At 47.5% G+C, this 7,054-nt stretch overlaps 1 protein-coding gene across 2 annotated transcripts in view; it reads left to right on the forward strand.

Moving 5' to 3' along the window:
* Positions 1-2,315, forward strand: part of npm1b (nucleophosmin 1b) — a 39,772-nt gene extending 37,457 nt beyond the window's left edge. For both annotated transcript variants that reach the window (XM_063189105.1, XM_063189106.1), the window contains one exon: positions 1-2,315. This exon is cut by the window's left edge and continues 186 nt beyond it. The gene's annotated coding sequence lies outside the window, so the exon portion shown is untranslated.
* The last annotated feature ends 4,739 nt before the right edge of the window (positions 2,316-7,054 follow it).

Consider the following 7,054-nt stretch of genomic DNA (forward strand, 5'->3'; position numbering starts at 1 on the left):
TTGTGTCCTCAGCCTGCGCTGGGCGATGCGTGTACACACTTACACAAACACAACATATAAACACACACACACACATACACACATGCAGACACTCATAGATAAATACACACAAGTGGCATAAAGCACACTCTCATCATCCCTAACTGTCATACACACACACACACACACACACACACACACACACACACACACACACACACACACACACACACACACACACACACACACACACACACACACACACACACACACACACACACATGCGTTGTTTCCGCTGCAAGACCTTGGTAGTCCCATGTTGCCCACTGCGTGTGAGTTGGCAATGGAGAGGACTTCATGGACATATGTAAAGCATTGAAAACGTCCGTCCTGAGATTATCATTGCTATGTGGACCTCCTCTCCAGCCAGCCTCCAAGGATGCCCGTCCCCATCCCCCCTGAATCTTCCTTACTGCACAAAAAGAACATATGATGGGATTTTTATGAATGATACAGATGCTATCGCTACAGTGCTGAAACTGTACAAGTTTAAAAGCTATTGTAATTTGGGGGAATGTTCAATTAGTGAAAACAGGCTTGATATTACATGTCATGTCAACTCTTTGTTTTGTTTTGTTATGTACTTGGTTTGCTTAGGTTCGGTCGTGTGCGATGTCATTTCCCAGCCTTCTAGTGTCATTTTAACATGCATCTTTGGCAACATACTTCATACCACAGGCAACGACTTACTGTATTTGGCACAGGGCCTTGCACTCACCTCACTCACAGAGGAGCAGAAAATGAATTACCATATTGACACTGATGGTGACATTACTTTGAATTTTTGACTGATATGATTTATGTTTTTCTACCCAGCGTGTGTGCTAAATCTATGTCCCTTTGATTACAATCCTTTAATCGGTTCGGTTAACATTGAGCCTCGTTTGGGAGAAAGACAGATCAGCTGTGAGTGTAAACAGAGCCCAAGAGACCACACACGTTTCCACACACGTTTAACTCCTTAGCGTATAGACTCTCTTATAACCTTATTGTCACCAACATGGTTATGACCAAGTCTTCATCTGTTAATTAAGGCTCTGCTATTGTCATATGTTGTCATGCAATGTTGAATGATAATAGTAATGCAATGTTGTCATGATATAGTTGAGTGTTTGCTGCGAGTTGTTCTCAAGAGTCAATAGGCCCGTAGACGGACCTGTCTTCTACAGTAAGAGGCTACGTGGGCAGCTGATTAGGTAGCGTTATGTACTTGTAGATTGTTTTAAATTTTACATTTTAAATGAGTATTCCTGTAATGTTTTAAACATTTTAGTTCAAACTTTGTCCTTTGGCATTTGCAGATGTTTTAAGCTCCTCTGAGTCTGTGCATTAGTCAGCATATCAGCGAATGGACGGCATGCACATCTCTCTCTCTCTCTCTCTCTCTCTCTCTCTCTCTCTCTCTCTCTCTCTCTCTCTCTCTCTCTCTCTCTCCCTCTCTCATCTCTCTCTCTCATCTCTCTCTGTCCTGGCTCTTCATACCTTGCGCATACCTGGGGAGCGTTTTTTTGGCAGCAATGGCAGCTTAGTGTGCAATGAGGGCTAGCTGTGTGAGGTCCAGGCACACTGTATTGTATGTACTGTATGTAGAATCCAAGGGTTCCATCTCCCAGGGAAACGCAAAACATTCCTTCTGCCCCTCGGAGGATTCTGCTTTTTTGTAACACCAAAGGTTTCCGTCGACGAGCCCTATAGCTCGATTCCGTCTGACTTCACTTCCAGGAGAACATTCCCCCATCCCATCCCCTCCAGGCTCATCTTCTCACCCCAGCAGAGCTGCCTGAGAGGCAGATGAGAGGGGATGCACAACAAGCATGCAGCTGTGGCGGCTGACGATGTTAGCTGGAGACCCCCTTAATGCTTCCACCAGAGAATGGCACGTGGCCACGAAGTGCTGACATCGGGAAAGACCCCAAACATAACTCACATCGCATCGCAAGGAGCCGTGCTGAAACGGAGTTGAGGGTGCAGACTTGTGCTGGGGGTGGGGGGGATGTGGGGGATGAGCTGAGGGGATTTTATTGGGAAGGGGGGTGGGGTTGAGGGGGGGTTCTTTAGTTTTGGCCATGTATAGGTTTAATGTGAACGCTTGTGTTAATTCTTTGAAGTTGTGTGTTCTGTTTAAGCTTGGAATATGTTATCATCTTCTTCATGACTTGGTTTGGTTCTCCAGCATTGTGTTTGTCATGTTCATAATTGTTATAGGTTTGTGTTCTTACCATTTCCTGTGAGCGACAAAAATATGAATTTGTTCTGGTAAAGGGACATTGATGATACCACTTTGTTGTGTTTTTATTTTCAACGTTAGCATTTTGAAAATCTCAGTCAAGTCACAATAAGTCCAGAGGAGTTTGCCCTTAAAATAAATGGTTGGCTGTCCCTTAACAATTCTATTTGTTTAGATTATTGATACCTAACAGTAGGTATGTAGAGAATAAATATGTTTGTGAGTGTTCTTTACGCGGCTAGAGGCAGGTAGTTAGACCCGAGACATGCTTATTTCAATTAGGATGACTTAAAGACACCAGCCTTTCTGCTAATGTCAAAGCAATCTCTGTGTCAGGTCTCCGTCCTCATTCAATGGTTATATGAGGTTATGAAGTTGTGCTGTCAATGCTTGGCTTGTGCTGCATAAATGCAAAAAAAAGTTTTCTTTCATAAATATAATTTTCATTTCACTATAAATAAATGGTAATGATTCTAATTAATTGGTATTTCGTCTTGCTTGAAAGTGTGTGGATTTTACACCTCTGCCACAAAGCGTCTTTTCATTGGGGAGGCAACAAGGCATTCTGCAGTAGTAGACGCCTCCTATTCAGATCAGTCATATGCTGAAAGCATCACTCAGGGCCTCCCAAACAGTAACCCCATTCAGCATTTTGATGGATCCTCATAGCGCCTTCCATTACTTCCTTAATGTGCTTTGATTGCTATAACAGGTCGATGGCTAAACAAATACTCTGTTTCTTTGGCATTTCTCAAACGTGTGTGCTTCACCTTAAAACGCATTGCATAACGGCTCCCGACGACGACTGCGTGTGTAGCTGGTGTCTGGCCCTCTGCGAAAACATTATTTTTCATCCTGCTGTTTGCATGTCTGTGGAGGGGAAGACATATGCCAAGTTCAGGTCTGGAGAACAAATTGATCGATGTGATTGGCCCACACTACGAGGTTAAAGGTCAACACTAGGGAGATTTATGTATGTATTTGTCAAAGAGTTCCAACCAGTCCAAGAAAAAAAGATGAGGCCCCTGTTTACCATAGAGTGGATGTGTTTTTGTTAGACCAAAGGTAACCCGATAAACTCAAGAGAGGTTGGCACTATGTCAGTCGCCACTTGGTGGCGATCACGAATAAGACTATAATTTTAAGAAGCACCGGGTTTCTCAGCCGTATTAGGGAGAGCCTATTAATTAGACCCTACCTGGAATCAGCCCCCCCGTCCAGCCCCACCCCACTCCACCCAGTCAGTCTCCCAGGGATGAGTTGCCCATCGCCGCCGTCTGCTGCACTCTCAACGTCTGGTAACCAGGAAGTGCAGACAGGCTGCCCGCCAACAAACAAGCCAAAGCCAGGGTGACACAGTTAGCACTGCGTTGAGTTGAGTTCTCGTGGCTGGCTGTGTGTGTGTGTGTGTGTGTGTGTGTGTGTGTGTGTGTGTGTGTGTGTGTGTGTGTGTGTGTGTGTGTGTGTGTGTGTGTGTGTGTGTGTGTGTGTGCGTCCGTGTGTGTGTGTGTGTGTGTGGAAATCCCCCCGCGTGCTCCTCCACTGGTGAGGAGAATTCCAGGCCGGGGTAAGACTCCCATCGCTGCAGGGGTAGAAGACAGAGTGAGGGAAAGGTAGAGGGAGAGAGGGAAAGAAAGGAACTGAGAGAGAGAAAAAGAAAGAGAGGGGGGGAGGGAGGGAGGGGGAAACAGGGACCTGTCGAGCATTACACTTTGAATACCAGCCCAGACAATAGTGCTTAATGGCAGATGTCTGCTGTGTGCAAGCAAGCGCTCGATCTTGTCCAAATGACCAGTGCTTGGATGGAGGGTTTATTGTTGTGTACTGTTTGATCACTTGCAGTGCCTGTGCTGGCAGCTGCTGTTTCTCTCTCTCTCTCTCTCTCTCTCTCTCTCTCTCTCTCTCTCTCTCTCTCTCTCTCTCTCTCTCTCTCTCTCTCTCTCTCTCTCTCTCTTTTCCCTCTGCATTTTTACTTGTGTGTGTGTGTGTCCGTGTGTGCGTCTTCTTGTGTGTGTGTGTGCGTGTGTGTCTGGGTGAGTGGTAGGCAATGTTCCAGGACATGTTCTTGCTTCTTCAGCATTGTTCCTGTGTCATCTCAGCTCTTGTGGCATGCAGACAGCCGCTCGCCTATGCGTGGAGGTGCGGACGGCCTCACAGATGATCCTTGGCTGACCTGGCTAAAGACTAAGTAGGGTCTGTGTGTGTGTGTGTTCGAGTGTAGAGATACAGAGTGTGTGGGTGAGTCTATGTGTATCTGCATGTGGGAGAGAGAGCGAGTGTATGTGTGTCTCTTTGTGTTGGGATAAGTGTATAGGATGGGGCCCGGAGGAGAGGAGAGACAGAGTGCTGCCTCGCCCCCTCTGCCAGGGCACAGCATGCCGTGTGATATGCCAGCTATGCATGCTGGTCAGGACAACGGGGGAATGGCGGTCGGTCGTCCGTCCGTCAAGGAAATGACAGGCGCCTGGAGAGGTCTACGCTGCATTCGACACACACCGCTGCCTGTCTCGCAGACGCCCTCCATCACCTTTCGTGTGCAGAGAGGAGATGTTTTGCCCTCCTCTCGCTTTCTCTCTCCACCTGTCCCCCTCTACCTCTTCTCCCTCTCTTCCCTCTCCCCTCTTTTCTCTCCTCAGTGTTCTGCTCCCCCCTTTTCCTCCCTCCCCTTCTCCTTCCTCTCCTCCTGTCCTTCGTCTTCTCCCTCTCTCCTACTTCTTGCTCTCCCCCTTCTTCTTCCTCTTTTCCCTCTTCTCATCCTCTTATCCCCCTCTCTTCTTCATCTGAAGCAGCTGCAGCAGCCAAACATAAAGGGGCAGAGAGGTGGGGAGGAGCAGGTGGAGGGGTGTTGGTGGTGGGGGTTCTCTGGGAAGTGGCTTGCGGTTTCACTCATGCGTCAGGTGTGAAAAGTGCGTCAGGGTTTTGCTTTGACCACACTACAGAGAGTGCGGACCACAATCACCTGTTGGGGAAGTTATGGAGGGCATGTGTGTTAAGTGGTGTAGTAGAGAGACCTGCTGCTGCTCATATCCCCCAGGGGGATAACCTCAAAGCTGGCCTCATATTTCATACCAGTGTGTGTGCACAAGCCAACACTGGGTTAGAGACTCATTTGAATGGCTGATGTAGTGGATTCTGTAGTTGTAGGTGGGGTTGGGCGGCTGCCATCGACGACTCAGTTATTGATTTGGAAGTTCAGGCACCAGAGAGGTTGTCCCCGCTTCTCTGCAGACAGCCCCTTTGTGTCGCTATGTGGACTCCAATGCAATAGTTTCACAATGATTAGCATATTAGTCTCATACCTCTGGCATCCCTTTTTCCATTCCCAGGGAAAAGGATTATGCAACTGCTTTTTCTCCTAGGCTCTCTCACAATACCTGGAAGACAGGAGAGAGAGGCAAATAAGAGGCAGAAAGAAAGAGAGTGCACAAGTGAGAGGGAGTGGGTGAGAGAGGGAGAGTGAGTAGGTGAGAGGGAGAGAGGGTGCGCAACCTGACACTCACAGAAGAAGGAACAAATAAATACTCGGCAGTGGCCAAACTTGTCCGCCCAAAGTTTTCCAGCTCCTCCGCGTCCCTGGATGTCCCTGCCCACGATCATTAGAGCGAGTGGAACATGCCAGCGATGCAACCACACAGACAGCCCGAGAGTCTGCCCGGGCAGCCTGGGTAATCATGACACATGAAGTGACCGCCCGTCTCACAAAAGACAGCTCCAAGGCTCCCAAGTCCAGATGCGCAGCAAGCAACAATGCCTGTTGTCTGTTTTCTATCTCATGCAAGCAGCTAAATGAGTTCTCTTGTTTTTTTTCCCCTTTTTTCTTTTTTTTTGCTACCATATCGAACCCGGATGGTCTTGTAAAAAAAGAGACAAAGTCATGAGTCAGTGGTTCCATGTTCCCTGCAGTGTTTTCAATGATAAAGGGGGCCGGCATGCCCTATGGCGAGGCCGCGCTACTCCCTTCCACAGAATGCCGGGCCCATAAAAAAATGACAGTTTAATATTACACTCCTTTCATTGTGATCATTCTTTCTCTCCGTCAGGCCAGAAAAGCTCTAGGTGGGGTATGGTGTGACTACAACTGGGCCCCACTATAATAGGTGTGCTCTTCTTTTTTTCCCCAGTCTGTAACATCTCTTTCTTTGGCCCGAGAGGCTACCCAATAATGGCTGACAGCGATGTCTTGAGTGTGGTCTTGGCCTGTCTTCGAACTCCACAGATAGTTGTTGTTTGAGAGAAAAGAGTCCTCAAGAGTGACACGTTGCCACATCACCTAAATCCAGCAGAATAAAAAAAAGAGGAGGGGAGAAGTGAAGGAAACATTTCAAGCATTTGTGGAAAGCTTTCAAATGGAACTGGAACAATACTATCGCCGCAGGGCAGAAGAAGTGATCATACTGGTATGTTTATATTAGACAGAGGAGGAAGCCATCATTGTCATTGTCAGGCACCCCAACCCACCCTCACCCCTCTTCAAAGCACCACTTTGACATCTAGGCGACTCATTTCTTAACCATTTCTTTACAATTTAACCATTTATTTTATCAATTTCAAACAACCTTTTTCAAGACATAGAAATACCACAATGTCATCCAAGTAGACCGATCTCAGCTTGTGCCCATGGTCTTATGGAATACTGCATGCACCCAGCGTGGTTTTGGACGCGTAGAAGGTGTTTGACAGGTATGGTACATGCAGCCAGGTGAGGAGAAGATCCTGGCACGAGCTTTCTCGTGGCTCTGCTCTGCACAGCGGTGCGGTGGTGGGATAAACAGGGCGCGTTGATGCAGC

Source organism: Engraulis encrasicolus, chromosome 22, assembly GCF_034702125.1.
Source record: "Engraulis encrasicolus isolate BLACKSEA-1 chromosome 22, IST_EnEncr_1.0, whole genome shotgun sequence".
Lineage (NCBI taxonomy): Eukaryota > Metazoa > Chordata > Actinopteri > Clupeiformes > Engraulidae > Engraulis > Engraulis encrasicolus.